This window comes from Microcebus murinus, chromosome 25 (genome assembly GCF_040939455.1).
Source record: "Microcebus murinus isolate Inina chromosome 25, M.murinus_Inina_mat1.0, whole genome shotgun sequence".
Lineage (NCBI taxonomy): Eukaryota > Metazoa > Chordata > Mammalia > Primates > Cheirogaleidae > Microcebus > Microcebus murinus.
The window spans coordinates 2,844,497-2,861,477 of NC_134128.1; the positions used below are offsets into that span (position 1 = coordinate 2,844,497).

Consider the following 16,981-nt stretch of genomic DNA (forward strand, 5'->3'; position numbering starts at 1 on the left):
CACCTAAAGAACTACAAATGGAATTGACTGAGCTCTCGGTCGATGACATTTTAAAGTCATTGTTTGATGCTAAGAAAGGTCCAGTGGAAATATGGGAAATGCAGTAGAATACCCACGCCTTTAGCAACAGGCCTGAAAAATGCTTTCTTGCTTTTCAATCACGTATTGCTGCGAATCTACATTCTCATATGCAGCCCAAATCAAGATGCCCTTAAGGTCACAAATGACAAATCCCATCTAGAGGGTCAACTGAAACTGTAGACCTCCATGCTGCAACCAAATATTCAAATGCTTTCCAACAAAAAGCAGACATAACAGTCATTAAAAGGCTAATTAACCTTAAAATTAACAAATAGTTTTCATTTTGAAATTATTAGGTACATAGTAGTTAGATTTTTACAAAATAATGTGCATTTTTAAGTCAAATTGAAGTCTCTTGAATGTGGCCTTATTTGATTACAGCTAAATTAATGCGACCTTCCAACATGAAAAGTTTCCCATCCCTCCCCGTGATTATTTCACATGAATATTTTACATTAATAAACTTCATTCTTCTCCCAAGTCAAAGAGATTGCTTTAACATCAATCTCTCCACTCACACTTCACGTGCCATCGTTGTCCATTAATTTTTAACTTCCCACGTTACACACTATATGGGTTCACATAATCTATTAAATATGTTTGAGTTTGGGGTTCCCACATTTTATTTCTTCACCAATCTTTCTTGTATCTCATACCTCTCTGTGACCATATCTTTTTTTCTGGAGCTATATATTTTATAGTTTTTGAGGGTCTATTAGTGGTAATCACTCCCAGGTTTTGTTTTTCTGAAAATGTCTCAACTTACTCTTTTCCTTGACAGATAATTTCTCTGGGCAGGCAAGTCCATGTTAATATTTACTTTCTCACAGCATTAATATTGAAGATAGCAATCTGCAATTTTCTCGCTTCCACTTTTGCTATTGAGAAATCAGCTATTCATTTTATTAATGTTTTCATTCTTCATAATTAATGTCTTTTCTCTCTAGCTGTTTTTCTCTAGATGCATTTAAAAATTATTCAGTTTAGGATTTCTTGGACTTGCTGGTTGTATTATATCAATTCTCAAAATTCTCGGACTGACCCTCCCAACATTGTCTCTCTCCTGCATTCTTTGTCCTTCCAGCATGAACCTCCACTCAGCCTCCGCAGGGCCCTCTGCTCTGTGTCTCAGCCTCTCTTTATTACTTTCCTTTTAATTTTTGTCCTTCTAGAGTATATTTTTGGTAATTTATTGAGAAATATCTTCCATCCCACTAATTTCTCCTCTAATTATGTCTAATCTGGTATTTAATCTTTAATTTTTAATTATAGCCCTTATATTTTATATGATAATTATAATAGTTGAAGTACTTTTGGGTAGGATTCTATTGTTGTTTCTTCCTGTCCATTCTTCCTCATGACGTTTTATGTCCTTATGCATTTTATAATTTTTGAATGTGTGCTCATGCTATTCGGAACTGTGCCCTGGGGATTATTTAAAGGCCTAGTTGGCTTGAGTGTGTATATCTCCAGAAAGTATTCGTGTTTGCTTCTGCCAGGCACCGAGGACATCATCAAACTAGATTCATTTTAAACCAAAAGTCTCCTCTTGTGGCTTCCCAGGCTGGGCAAACCCCACGGATGGGAAGATTGGTCAGTGGCCATGAAGGCTCAAGGAGAATTTGAAACATCATTCCAGAAGCAAAGCAGAAGTGGACCTGATCCTTCGTTCTCTGCTTTGGTAAGGTAGATGCCCCCACTTCACCCTTTCTTGGGTCCAGGCTGTGTGGAGGGGAGCGGGGGAGGGGGTGGGAGGGTAGGGGGTTTGGGTATGGGGGGGGGTGTTCATTGTTTGACTCCCTTGCAAATGGTGCACAGGGCTTATCTTCTGTGTCCCTAAACAAGACTGTTCCAACAGAGGTTAGGCCATGGGAGGTTGGTAGATATTTTTGGATTAGCCAGATCATCCTTGTGGGTTTGCCTCGCTGAAGTTGTACTTCTACTTTGTTCTTGTGGGAACTTCCTTGGTTTCTTATAAGCTTATCCATTAATTTCCAATATTGAATTTTATATTTTATCTAAAATTTTTAGGTTTTATAGCAGAGTTTCATGATTTTTCATCTACCATATTCCTAGAAGCAGAACTCTTATTCAATTTTATAATCCGCTCTAGAACCTTGTATGGTGCCTTTCACATGGGAGGTTCTTACATGCGTGTTGGATGGACGTGTGATCACTGCTTTGGATCACAGCCGATCACAGGCCGTCTCTCCTTAGACACCACTTGCATGTCTTCTGCAGCTGCCCAGCATGTGGCGTGGTGCTGTGCGCTCGCTGGGCGTGCGGCCATGCTCGTTGAATGAACATACAGGTCCTTGTCTTGTCTCTCTCGAGGGAGAGTTTGTAATTGTGCTTAGAGCCTGTTTGATGTATTAGTCATCCCTACGTTAAAAGCACCCATTCAGCTAATCAATGCGTCTTCTGCAAACACTGACCTATTTTCTTTCTCTTTCGCCCTTTGTGAACCTGGAGAGCAATTGACTGATAATTTTTTGTTTAAAAACAATTATGTTTTTAGTTACCTCCACGACGGTTCTCTAACATGTCTTTTCCAGGCTGAGCGACCTCGCTCCCCTCGTGGCAGAGAACACATTTCTGGGTGCATTGGTGTGGAATCATTAAAGCTGTGTGTCTGGCAGTTGTCTGTGGTTAAATGCACCCAGTAGAGATGAAGTACTCATGGGGACTTGGACAAGTAGCCCCCCTGCCAGGAATTCTTGCTGAAACCCTCTTGTGCGTCAGACTTTGGACTCCTGGGCACGGTGTTTCAGGTAACCTGGGCAGAGCACGCAAGCTGCTCTCGGCTCTGTGGTCAGCCCTTTCCGAGAGCCGCATCCACGTTCCGTGAAATCTGTGACATGCTGCCCGACCCTGACTGCCGTTGCTCACCACTGAACTTCCTGCCTTCCTGCCCAGGGATGCGCGTGAGGCCGTGAGTGGCTGGGACGCCTGGCCCCAGTCCTCTGCCCAAGGCAAATAAGGAACTTGGCCAGATGGAGGCCAAAGGAAGAGCCTGCTTATCATGCTCCTTCTTGCTGAGGCTTTGCCCAGCCACCTATTTCGTGGTCATTCTCACTGAGCATTTGAGCATGTTCGTGGCGCAGCCCCTGACACCTATAAGAAACTTACGTGAAAATACAAGTGTGACCTCGATGGGTGAAAACATGGCCCGTCTACTTTCGCCTGTCCAATAAGACAGCCAGCTGAATCGGTCCACCAGCTGGAATTACCTAGTTCCTCTCAAGCACTCAGCTTTGTGTGGGTTCTGAGAACAATATGAGAAAGGCATTGTTTCCTGGAGAACCCTCTCCACAGATAGATTTCTGAAAAGTCATTCATTCATCCATTTATTCAACAAGCTTTGCATGTGCCAATGTTCGGGATACCGCAGTGACCAAAGCAGACAGAGATCCCTGCCTTGAAGAACATCCATTCTAGTTGTGCACAAATACATTTTTATTAATGGAATTAGGTTTCTAAACGGCTGAAGGGCAACTGTTACTTAAGGGAACCTGACTGTGAATTCCTTTGTAAGAATAAAAGAAAGAAACAAAAAGGAAGTCCTTTCCATGCCCTCAGGGTGGGGGCAGCGATTGCTGGGTGTGGCAGTGGGGACCAGGTGGCCAGGGACTGGTGGGCAGGAAAGTGCTGGACCCTTCCGAACATGTGGGACACCCAGGAAGCCAGCCTGGCCTAGAGCTGCTACCTTGTATGTTCTTTTTTTTTAATGGAAAAAGGTTTTCCTTTTTTCCAAAAATTGCACCAAAGTAAAGCAAAGCTCTGGTTGATGCGGGCGTGCTGTGTAGGTGGCAGCAGTACTGCCCTGTTCATCGGACAGTAGCGCTGCCCAGGAAAAGGACGGTTCCCCTGTAACCCTGTTCTCTGGGGACGGCACCTCTCTCCCGACTCACAGCTGTGCCGTGAGAAGACAGGACACTTTGAAAAGTGTGCAGTCGTCCACTGATGTCAGGCACGCCATTCTCACACATGACACTATGTCGGATTGCCTGAACCCATCCGTGTGCGAGGGGCACTGTGTCCGGCAGCGCAGGTTCCCTCTCCCGCTCTCTGGAAGCAGATCCTCTAAGGGCCGCCACACGTTCTTTTCCACAGGGGCCACACGGCAGCCGCAGAGGAGTTCCAGGACTGGTCCTGCCCACTAGCTCCTGTCATGTTCCTTTGCTCAGGGAAACTCTTGCAGAGTTTTAAGACATTTTCTTAAAAGTTTATTGGTCTTGGGTGGGTGGCATAATGTCGTGGTTGATTAGAGCTGGGAGATCCACTGCTTTCTAGCTATGTGACCTTGTGCAAGTTACATGAATAAGCTTTGTTTCCTTTACCATGACATAGGGGTGACATTAATAGAACTTTCTTCTAAGTTTTCTTGTCGGGGGGAGCGACTCTCCACGTCGCCAGGTATGCAGTAGGTGCTCAGTAAGTGTTAGTGACACTATTTTTAACTCCTGCAGGAGAATGGAAGAGCACAAGGCAGTTTGGGCTGACTGCTCATTGGATGGCCTCATCTCCAGCATCCAGCGCCAGTGAAAGAGGCTGCCTCTGGTCAGCCACCTGCGGCCCGTGTCTTTAGGGTTGTCACATGCACTGGAAATTCTCCACTCAGGGAAGGCCTGTGGGGAGGGAAGAGAAAAACACAGCAGAAACAACAGCCCGGCCATCATACTATGACTTGGTCGAAACCTTAGCTTTCTTTCTATTGTCATGGAAAGGCACAGACTCAACTCTGGAAATGCCACAAATTCTGAAAACCGTATGGTGTCGCTCTGAGCTGGATTTTGTCTGCTCTTTGCACACACCCTTCTGCCCTCAGTCTGTGCAGGGTGCATGTGAAAGTGCACCGTGTAGGCGTCTGATACTCGGGCTTTAGGGAAAGCTGCTTCTCGCCAGATCGTGGAGATCACGCCTGCACACGGGGCTCCCACGGGACTCTCGCGCATGCGCTTCAGGGTTAAATGGTGCTGATTTCAGAATGACCTTTGGGGGAAAAATGGTTGTAACAAGTTGCCAACTCCCAAAGAAAGTACTGTACCAAAAAATCGAATGGTGTTCCATTAGAGATGAGTTTAGAAAAGGGCTCCAGTCCCCGTCGTCACAAATGCACGACGCCATCTAGTGACAAGGGTTCAAAGTGCAGGCACACTGTGGCGCCATGCAGGTCTTGGAGTGGCCAGCACAGGGGTGGCAAGGTGGGGGTTGAAGGAGCCTTCTCAGCAGAGGCCGTGCAGAACCTGTGCTGAAGGGCCTCACGGAAGCGGAAGGCCCTGGAGAAACTGTGGAGCGCTCCCCTACTGTGCGGCTTCCCATGTCTCAGCCCCCCGGGCAGATGAGGACCCCGCATAGCTTTACTCTGAGTCTACATTTGTTTTGCATTTCACATGGTGCCCCTACCGTGTTCTGAGATGGGTTAGGGTATGATTACTAACCTTGAAAATACTAATTTTCCACCAAAAACTCTTTTTGGGGAGTGAGTACATGGGAAGCTATTGGAGAATGGGAAACCAAAACTAACTTTCATTCCCTTATTTATTTATATATTTATTTGAGACAGAGTCTCGCCTGTTGCCCGGGCTAGAGTGCTGTGGTGTCAGCCTAGCTCACAGCAACCTCAGACTCTTGGGTTCAAGCAATCCTCCTGCCTCAGCCTCCTGAGTAGCTGGGACTACAGGCATGCGCCACCATGCCCGGCTAATTTTTTATCTATATATTTTTAGTTGTCCCACTAATTTCTTTCTATTTTTAGTAGAGATGGCGTCTCACTCTTGCTCAGGTTGGTCTTGAACTCCTGACCTCAAGTAATGCGCCCGCCTTGGCCTCCCAGAGTGCTAGGATTACAGGCGTGAGCCACTGCACCTGGCCTTGTTCCCTTATTTTTAATGCAACAGATAATGAAAAAGAATTACGGCCTCAAAGCCCAGCTCTGCTCTGCATGGTGGGGAAATCTGCCTAGTCCTTGGCTTTGGAATTGTAATTTTCACTGATTTGATTTGATTCCACACATTTATCCAATACATGCATACCCCCAACACTGGAGAATGGGACAGACACAGTCCTTGCTCCAATGGAGCTTTTATAATCGATTTTTTAGAGGAGAGGGTGGGTTGCGACCTCAGGGAGCGTGTTGCAAAGGGCATTTTGAAAAGTGAAATAGAGCAGAGTACAAAAGCACGGCCTTGCACGGGTACGGGGAACAGCAAGAGCGTGATGGAAGGTGGGGCCACTATAAAGCAGCAGCGAAATAGACCTGCTATTAGCAGAGAGAATGGGCTTAGGAGAGAGTCCAGGGTCCCGAGCCCCACACGAAGGCTGGACCAGGTGGGTGAGCAGAGGCAGGTCTAATTAGAAGGGGCGATGTGACTGTCTGTGGGGAGACCTGGGGTGGAAGCAGAGCGAATTCTTTATTCTTGGTCCCATTGGTAAAGACACGGATTCGTGGCTCTCACAGGGATTTGGGGTAACGCAGAGATGCCCTAAATCTCACAATTTATATTCTTAATAAACTGTTGGAAAAACCAGTCCCCAAAACCTTTGGCTTTCCTGTTTACTCAATGAACTATGCTCGTTTCTATTGTTTTGTACCTGTTTCTTCAAGCAACGTCTCATGCCTTCTCTTCTCTTGCTGGCCTTTGGCCTATTTCATGTTCTCTTTCCCCAGTAAAGCCTATTCCTTATCCCACACTGTGTGACGTGTGGCACTCATCCCAGCAGGTGGTGACACATCTTGCACCACAACAGCTAATGAAGCAAACAATTCGTAAAGCATATAAATCAATGAATTGTGAGGAAGAAAGAGTGAGCTGAGAGGGCTCGTGGCCTGGAGGTCAGGGACGGGGTCTTGGCTTCTTTATGGCACAGATGCCTGACTCGAGGACTGCTACCGGCAGGTGCTCAGAACCGGTGTTAAATGAAGGCGTATTGAAAGACCATGTGATCTAACAAGAGGGGCGCAGAGCTTTAGAGGGTTGGGGCCCCATTTCAGCAGTTTCTGGTGGGGTAACCTTTGGCAGGTGATTAGTGTTCCTGGACTTCAATTGCCTTTTCTAAAAAATGAAGATAATAATAATCTCAGAGCAGATCCGGGGAGATCAGAAATAATAAAGTAGGCACCTGGAACATGCTAAACACTCCAACAAATGGTGTTAGTTACTCTGTGAAATTTGCGAGACTGGCAGTGTCTTTTTATTGCTCTCGGCTGGAAGTAGCTAGCAAGATCCACGCCCTGTGGTCAGCTCTGCTTTCATGGAGGGGCAGATTTCAGACGGCAGGATTGGGAGACGGGTAATGAGGTGGGTCGCTCAGCTAGTTAGTGACCTTGCTTGTCATCCAGCACTCACATTTCAAAGCTATTTATTCCCTAATAATGATAACAATAATGACGATAACATTCATGGAGCTCTTACCATGTGCTGGCCACAGATCTGTGTGCCCTGATCCTGACAACGAGCCTAAGATGTAAAAGCTGTCACTCTGTAGCCGCAGGCACAAGGGCATGGGTGACGTGCCTGGTGTCCTTTAGCCAGTCAGCATGGGCTGCATGGAACTCTCCGGGCCCACACTCTGCCCTGATCCTGTTTGAGATTAGTGCATTCGCTCACTCTATGAATTAGAGAAGAATGTATTTCTTTGTGGAAAATGACCATCAAAATTAGAAAAGTTACTTAAAGTTTAAATCACAGTCAACAAGTAGTTTGAGGATCTGTGAAGAAAACACACCCTGGGATGTACGAAAAAGTTTGTCATCTGCACAACTGTGATTTTTGTCACGGGGGCATCTGAAGGTCTCACAGTTATATTACACCTGAATGGCAAAGGTCTACTGTGTTGTCATTCGTGAAAGGTTGTGTTTCGTTCACTGCTGTCTCCCAAGGGACTTCCTCCCACTAGCACGCAGGGGTTTAAGGTCTCCCACTGGTGTGTTTTGCAGGCCACACCAACCCATTTGACTGCTAGGCTCTTGCTATGTAAATGTGAGGCTTATAGGTGGGGATGTTAAAAGATTGCTTCAGTGACAAGCAGTTTATCTTTCCATAGAAAAACCAGGAACACCAGAAGCTTCAGAGTCCACACCTGCAGTTTTGGTAGCTGCCTCTTCTCCTCTTAATACTCATACCACCGGGAATGTCTCATTTTTGAAAAGGGCATCTGCATTTCCTGATGGGTTTCGTGCTCCAGGTTTGGGGGTGATTCCGCTGGGCTCCCAGATTTGGCTTTCTAGTAACACAAAGTAGTAGAGTTGTGTTTGTGTTTGTGTTATTACTTGGTGCTTTCCGAAGTGCAGACAATCTTCCTGTGGCTGGTTAGCCTCTCTGTTTCACAGAAGAGAAAACTAAAGCAGAGAAGTTTCAAACCTGTCCAGGTTCATCAGCTAGAGACTGTGGGGCTGGGGTTGAAACCAGGCAACGCGACTCCAGGACCCACGCCCCGGCGCGCAGCCGCAGGTCTGAGTGCGCGCTGGGCTCTGACTGGGGCACGGAGTGCGGTGGCTGACACTGGGAGAACACGTGAGTTGTGGCCCTGCCTGTTAACACACTGACGCCCTAACAGACGCCCCTGTGCGCCAGCCCCTTTACTTACTTTACAACAATCAAATGAAAGTAGGTATTCTCAACCTCATTTTGATGAGCAATTGAAACCCAAAGAGGTTAAGAAACTTGCATATGGTCGCACAGCTGGTTAACAGTGAATTTGGGTGGCAAACCCAGCAGTTACCCCCAATATCCGATTCTTGCCACTGGGGGTGCCATTAATTTATAGGAGGTAATGAAGGTGGACAAGCCTGGACTTTCCGGGGGAGTTTCCCCTTTAGCCTTCAAGGACTGTCAGAATGCCAGGTGTCCTCCCTGTAAGAGGCGACTTGAAATTCACAGAATGTCTGTCTTGAATACACAGACTTTTGTCTGGTATTTACACCCTCCACTCCCCTGGCATTGGTGGGGTGTGTCTGTTTTTTCAAGACCAGTGAAACCACTTCCGTCCGGCGCTCACCGGCCGCGACGCCCGCCCACAGCCGCACTCACCGTCCGAGCGACAGTCTGTGCTGCGCAGTGACCACGCGTCCGGTCTGCTCTTGTGTGACGAGGAAAGCTTGAAAGCACTGAGAGCTTCTTTTACTTTCCAGGCAGCTTTACTTGTCATGTGAATCAGAATAAGTAACATAGACATACATGTTTTCATTATGTTATTTTTAAATGTTCACAGTTTTATTTTGATAAATGAAAAATTAGAAAAGTCCTATCACGGCTGTCGGCTACAGTCGCTGTGCGCGTTCATCTGTGGCTGTCGACTACAAGCAGAGTCTCCAGGCCGGGCTGGGTTGAGATATTTCCCTGCCTGTGCTGGGTGGCAGGCTGGCTCCAGTGGCTTCGCTGTGTTAGGACGCTTCACGCTGCACCTTCTTGGTGTCTCCTGCTGGTCTGTTTTGCCCCTGATGTGCCCATGTGCAGACAGCGTGGAGCTTGCAGGACAAAATGCGGAAATGCAAGAGTGCTTGGCCAGGTAGCTCACACAAGGTCCCATGGAGCAGAATGCAATAGATCAAAGTGCTCTTCCCTCCTGTGACCAGAGTTGATCTTCCTGGAAGAAATTGCTACTGACAGCTCCTTTGGTCCACTTCCAGAAATTTAAATAGAAATAGAATAGTAAAGGTGTAGATTGCATTGAGCATTCTAGTTTGCTTTAGGAGAAAAATTCTGCACACAAAAATAAGAATATCCCTTTTGACAAGGACAGAGAACTTTTATTCATATCCTTTTAATAAACTCTCTAGAATGATTTTTTTCTTTAGTTTCCTTTTTAGTTCTTACTTTGATATCTGATATTGAATTTCTTTCTGTACTTTTTGTGGGTACATCAAGAGCATCTAAATATCTACCTCAGCTAATATTTGGGTGTTAAGGGAAAAAAACAAGAGACCTCTGTCAAAGGGCACTCATGTCTGAATAGATGGATGGGAAAGGTTATGGCCTGTTCACATGACTAGAAAAAGTTGACCAGGACTTACTGCCAAATATTCTTTAAGCTATCAAGTATCAAAGGAATGAAAATAGAATAAATTTGGATCTCAAATTGAGTACTGTGTAGAAATGGAAGTAGCAGTTCTTGGTAGGCAGTTCTCCACGGTATCTTGCATTTCTGCATGCTTCGCCTGCACAGATCTGATTGTCTTTATTCTAGACTGTTATTCAAGGATGGTTACATAGCAGACAGCCTGCTATGAAAGTGTCCCTTTCTGGAGAAAATGACAGGTTTGTTTATTGTCTAATATAATAAGGACAATATTCCCTTCTGGGGCAAAACTCAGGCAGGTTCATTGCCCGTGTAGGGATTTGAGTTCCCTGAGCCCAGTGTTCCTGTCCTGTAGGGCCCCTGGCATGTGTGCAGGCATGTGGCCCTGTGGGAACTGGGGTTCAGGAAAGTGGTTCAGGTGCTGACACTCTGGCTACTGCCATTACCGTGAGTAATGAAGTCCTTTGTTTCTGCCCAGGAGTCTCCTATCTTCTGTCAGTATCGATGAGCCTGTGCCAGGCTAAACTGTTAGCTTGCAAATAGGGTATAATCTCAGACCGTCATAGTTCTTGACTATGGTATGTAGAATAACAAAAAAAAGAAAATCAGTGACAGTGATTTCATGATTAAAATTATATATTCTTCAGGTGACCACGATGCCCAAGTCACGGGAAGGCCCCAGTGAGATGAGGGGATAAATGCTCCAGTAATAAACTCACAACCTTCCAAAGTCAGTGTCGTTTGCGAGACTGAGGAATGCCAGCACAGGCACAACAAGGCCAGGCCTCCGGGCTGCCGCTCTGTCGGGACACCCTGGCTGAGCCCGGCGGGCAGGGCGGGAGGCTCGGGTTTCTGGAGGCTGCCGGAGGGAGGCTGCAGGGCGGGTGTTTGCGGTTTGCAAGGGAGGCAGGCGGGCATCCCTATGGTACAGGAAACGCAAGCAGACTAAGGCAAATTGTTGTTAATTAAACTGATATTTAATTCACAAACGCAGGTCACACATATTATTAGGCTTTCAAAAATGCATTGAGGACCCCAGAAAGGTCTTGTTTATGGTGGTTATACCTATTGCTATTTATGGCATTAAAAATTAAAGCTGAGAAAGCAAAAAGCATGTATTAATATATTTAAAATAAGAGTAATGTAATTTCATATCAGTATAAATAATTTTTTATGAAAATAACTCTATTTTCCAAAATTAAATAATTTATTGCAAAAATGACATCGTTTTATGATTTTCAAAATCTCTTAAAGGTCTGGCTTCATGGCAGACAGCTGAATTCTCCCATCTACTTCCTTCAATCTGTTGCGGTATCATGAGCTATATCGATGCTGGAAAAAACCACCAAGCGATGAGGATGAAAGTGAGCAAGGCAAAGAATATTTTCATATTTGTATACAATAATTTGACCTTACAGACCCCCTAAAAGATCTCGAGGATTCCTGGGGTCCCCGGACCACACAGTGAGACACAAAATAAAACAAGTGTGCAGGACGGAAAACAAACAAACCTGTAGTTTAGGAAACAGTGTTGTGTTGATTTTAGGGTATGAATGCCAAAAGTTTAATTTTTGAAATTCCTAGTAAAAGTTTCAGAAGAGCCCCTTAATTCTATTTACTTCTGTTAATTAGGAAACCAAGGAATTTCTAGCAGAGTGGCCCATTGGCATGCCACCAGATGCCTGGGGATAATTAGGTTTTACACTTGAGAGAATTTTATTTCGGACTCTAAGAATATGGGGTTTTGATAACATTTTAAAATAATATCCTTTCTTCCTAGGGCCCAGAGATGAATGCGTCAGTTAGCATAATGAGGATGTGTGATATACAGAATAAATCATTGGCTTGGGTGCCAAAGCAACCACAGTTTGAACAGAAGCGTAGAATAACAGTTGGGTAATTTTAGGCAAATTATTTAGCCACTCTGAACCTCAGTTTCGTCATCTGCAATGTGGGAGTAATGAATCCCAGGCTTGGCGGGAGGATTCTACTTACATATCGCAAGTCTGCTGCCTGGCATCCCGGAAGGCACAAGGCAGCACTCCCAACTGTGTCTTCAGCTGGGACTGATAGTCATCACGGCGTGCATCAGCTTCTGCTAAAACACACCTGGCCACAGAAATGCCCTACTTTGCCAGGCAGCTCCTTCCACACCAGAAATGTCTAATTACTAGAAAACTTACGGAGCTAAAATCTCCCTCCATCATTTCACACTGGTCCCTGCTCTGAGTGCAGTCTACTTCTCTGTCCCAGGACAGCTCTTCAAACTCTGAACAGCCCTCTAGTACCGCCTAACTGCTCTGTTCTCTGCATTAAACAGCCTTCAAAGTCACATGCATGATGTTTTGGGCTGTGCTCATTTTCCTTTGGACACAAAGAGGGATTAAGTCCTGGACGTCAGAAGACCAGGTCGGACACAAATCATAAAACACACGTGGTTTTCCTTTCTGTGCCTGCCTTTCGGTGCGTTTGTGGGCTAGTTGACCAAGCCTAGCTGTGCACGTCATCCTTGTATTGTGCCACGGCCATTTGAACGCTCTTGTTTGCTTGTTGCTTAATCGACCCGTGGTATGGATCGTGGTGTGTACTGACGGCCGGAGGGGCAAACGGCTGCGTACAGAAAGCAGCGTCCTGCCAACTCCTTGCAGTTCTTTATGTCCTCGTTTCCACAGTGATATGTTGGGGACAGTGACACTGACTTCCAGGGTTAGCCTGATGAGTGAAATGAACTTTGGTGGCTTAAGAAATGCTTGTGCTTCAATTCATAATTGCAAGGCTGTGGAAACAGCCCAAGTGCCCATCAATCCAAGAATGGATTAATAAAATGTGGTATATGTATACCATGGAGTACTATTCAGCTCTAAGAAACAATGGTGATACAGCACATCTTATATTTTCCTGGTTAGAGCTGGAACCCATACTACTAAGTGAAGTATCCCAAGAATGGAAAAACAAGCACCAGATATATTCTCCAGAAAACTGGTATTAACTGAGTAGCACCTAAGTGGACACATAGGTGCTACAGTAATAGGGTATTGGGCAGGTGGGAGGGGGGAGGGGGGCGGGTATATACATACATAATGAGTGAGATGTGCACCATCTGGGGGATGGTCATGATGGAGACTCAGACTTTTGGGGGGAGGGGGGTAAATGGGCATTTATTGAAACCTTAAAATCTGTACCCCCATAATATGCCAAAATAATAAAAAAAAAATGCAAAAAAAAAGAAATGCTTGTGCTTGTCCGCAACCTGGTGAGTCACTGCCCTCTCCTGGGTAAGCTAACACGGTGGTCACTTCAGTGTTGCTTTCGGGCAAGCCTTGGCCTCTGCCCCAGATTGCAGTCAAAATGCTGACATCTTCCCCTGGCGTGAACTTCCCACAATCTTCAGAGTTTGCAATGTCACAGAGGTCAGACCCTTGAGAGGTATTAGTCAGCCTTAGCGTATTCCCATTTCTGACCCAAATAGCTACAAGAACTTCCCCTTTTAAAGTTCTCCCTTTCGAGTGTTGAAATTGCAAACTAGAGAAAGCACACAATTTCAGGTGCAGCAGCTTTTTCTCCAGCTCCAAAAAATCCCAGGAGTTTCGCGGTGACTTTTCACTCCCCAGCTGGAAGTCACAGCGAAACTCTCTGTGGTCTCTCCTGGGGACCATGTTTTGGATCTGCCTCTGGGGATCTTTTGGGGGTGGGGTTGGGAACAGCCTTTCCGTCAGAAAGGTCCTTTACAGGGGTTTGAATCATGCCACCCAGTTTCTTCCGAAGCTTGTGTCTCTTCTGAGCTGCGTGGCGTGGTGTGGCGTGAGGCGTGGCGGGTGGTGGGGGCAGGGGCGGGAACGGGAGGCGCTCCTGCACCCGGGCAGAATGCAGTGGCCGGCACGGCGGGCCTGCTTCGGCTGGCAGGGGCGATTGGGAACTCCGGGATCTCGTTTCTATTCCTTCTCTGTGAAAGAATCCTAACTGCCCTGTTCTGGCTGTGCAAGTAAGGCCACTTGCCCGGGATGTTCCTCCTCCATCCAGACCCAGACCCGTGGGGGCAGAAGCAGAAAGGCTCGGTGGGGTCAGAGCTCTGGGACAGGCGGAAGCGCTTGTTCCTCCTAAGGGGAACGTGAGCCTGCTTGAGAGTCCACAGACTTTCACAAGGTTGGGCACTTGGGAGGGCCAGCTACAGTGTGGACAGCTGGACATCATGCCTTGAGCAGTCCTGCCTCAACCGTCCCTGTGGTCCCCAGGTATGACCGAGTCCACCGTGAGCAACGAGGCCCCTGGGGACCCGACCTGGTGTTCATGCCATCATAGGGCATCCAGTTTGGAGGCGGGATCTTTGGTTTGGAGCAAGGAGTTTAAAAATATATGCACTAAGGCTGGGTGCCGTGGCTCACGCCTGTAATCCTAGCACTCTGAGAAGCCGAGGCGGGCGGATTGCTCCAGGTCAGGAGTTCAAAACCAGCCTGAGCAAGAGCAATACCCTGTCTCTACTATAAATAGAAAGAAATTAATTGGCCAACTAATACATATAGAAAAAATTAGCCAGGCATGGTGGCACATGCCTGTAGTCCCAGCTACTAGGGAGGCTGAGGCAGGAGGATTGCTTGAGCCCAGTAGTTTGAGGTTGCTGTGAGCTAGGCTGACGCCATGGCACTCACTCTAGCCTGGGCAACAAAGTGAGACTTTGTCTTAAAAAAAAATACGCATTAGTTTCCCTTACTACAAAAATAACACATATTTATACTGAAAATTTTGGCAAAGTATTAGAAAGCAAAAAGAAGACAAATGATACCCCAGTTCAGATATACCTACTACTACTAATTTGATAGCTCTTTCTAGTAATGTATATATATAAATATATATTTATAAATAAGATTAAAATATGTTTGTGTGTTTATTATATATTTCAATACATGATAAATTATTTCATTTATAAAAATATATTGGCTGGGTAGAGAATGGCACGGGAAGCACAGCCCTTGCTCCGAGAGGCCACCAGGTTAGTGGGGGAATCAGGGAATAAACAAGCAGACAAAGACGGAAGTACAAGCTCTGTGGAGGAGGACAGTGCTATAGCTGAAAATAGCAGCAGGGAACTGTCCGCATGGTTGGTGCGGAAGAAGAGCTCCTTGGATAAATGATTAAATACAAATCTGGGGAAGGAAATCCATAAGATGAATCTGGTCCTGTCAGAAAGATTCAGGAGCCAAGTGGAAGAGGTTCCCTCTGGCCAAATACAAGACAATGTGAGCATCAATTAGAACAATGGCAGCATGAAAACAGTCACTGCAGTCCTGGGTACGTTTCAGTCAACACAGACCTCGCGTGGCGACACTGTGAGATTGCAATGCAGGATTGTTTGCTCTGGTTTTTACAAGCTTAGATATGCTCAGACACATCACGTCCCAATGGCCCGCAGTATCCCACAGTCGCACGCTGCACAGGTGTGCAGCCTGGGAGCAACGCGTCCTAATGGCCAGCAGTATCCCACAGTCGCACGCTGCACAGGTGTGCAGCCTGGGAGCAACGCGTCCTAATGGCCCGCAGTATCCCACAGTCGCACGCTGCACAGGTGTGCAGCCTGGGAGCAACGCGTCCTAATGGCCCGCAGCATCCCACAGTCGCACGCTGCACAGGTGTGCAGCCTGGGAGCAACGCGTCCCAATGGCCCGCAGCATCCCACAGTCGCACGCTGCACAGGTGTGCAGCCTGGGAGCAACGCGTCCCAATGGCCCGCAGCATCCCACAGTCGCACGCTGCACAGGTGTGCAGCCTGGGAGCAACGCGTCCCAATGGCCCGCAGTATCCCACAGTCGCACGCTGCACAGGTGTGCAGCCTGGGAGCAACGCGTCCCAATGGCCTGCAGTATCCCACAGTCGCACGCTGCACAGGTGTGCAGCCTGGGAGCAACGCGTCCCAATGGCCCGCAGTATCCCACAGTCGCACGCTGCACAGGTGTGCAGCCTGGGAGCAACGCGTCCCAATGGCCCGCAGTATCCCACAGTCGCACGCTGCACAGGTGTGCAGCCTGGGAGCAATGCGTCCCAATGGCCCGCAGTATCCCACAGTCGCACGCTGCACAGGTGTGCAGCCTGGGAGCAACGCGTCCTAATGGCCTGCAGTATCCCACAGTCGCACGCTGCACAGGTGTGCAGCCTGGGAGCAACGCGTCCCAATGGCCTGCAGTATCCCACAGTCGCACGCTGCACAGGTGTGCAGCCTGGGAGCAATGGGCTGCATCATCTACCCAGGTGTAGTAGGTAGACCATCTAGGTGTGTGTTAAGCACAATGTGTGACCTTTGCACAATGACAAAATGACCTAATGACGCATTTCTTAGGACCAAGCCCCATAATGAAGCGGTGCATGACTGCACGTTTAAATTTATGAGTCCATGGCAATACTAAAAAAAGAAATCTCTCATTAATCACCTTGGGAAGATGCTGGGTGACTAACTCATTATTTTGAAAACCAGTAAATAAAGGAAGAAAAATTAAACATTCATCTTGTGCCTGTGGTTAACCAGATAGTTGATGAGGGAACTTTCTCTTTGTAGGAGTATTCCAGAAGGGACGAAGGACGACAGAAGCAGAAAGCATCACTTTGCGAAGGCTTGGCGAATAGACGTATCTAGGCAGCGATAGCCGAGGTTGTTGGCCTCGCGGAGGAGAGACCACCAGACGTTATGTTCTGCCACGTGGAAGAACGTATGCAGTAGTCTTGTTAACAAAGTGAACTTGAATCTCCCCCAAATCTCATCAACAGATCTAAGTGCCTGTTGGCAGGACATCGGGGATGGAGGAAAATGTTTAAAATAGTCACAGAGATGCAACAGGCAACGTTCTGACTGCAGGGGACAAAATGAGACTTTCTTTAGGATTATTGAGGGGAT

The 16,981-nt window shown here is 46.9% G+C and overlaps 1 pseudogene; it reads right to left on the minus strand.

Moving 5' to 3' along the window:
• Positions 1-3,827: 3,827 nt before the first annotated feature.
• On the minus strand, positions 3,828-3,944 carry LOC142864693 (uncharacterized; annotated as a pseudogene).
• Positions 3,945-16,981: the final 13,037 nt, after the last annotated feature.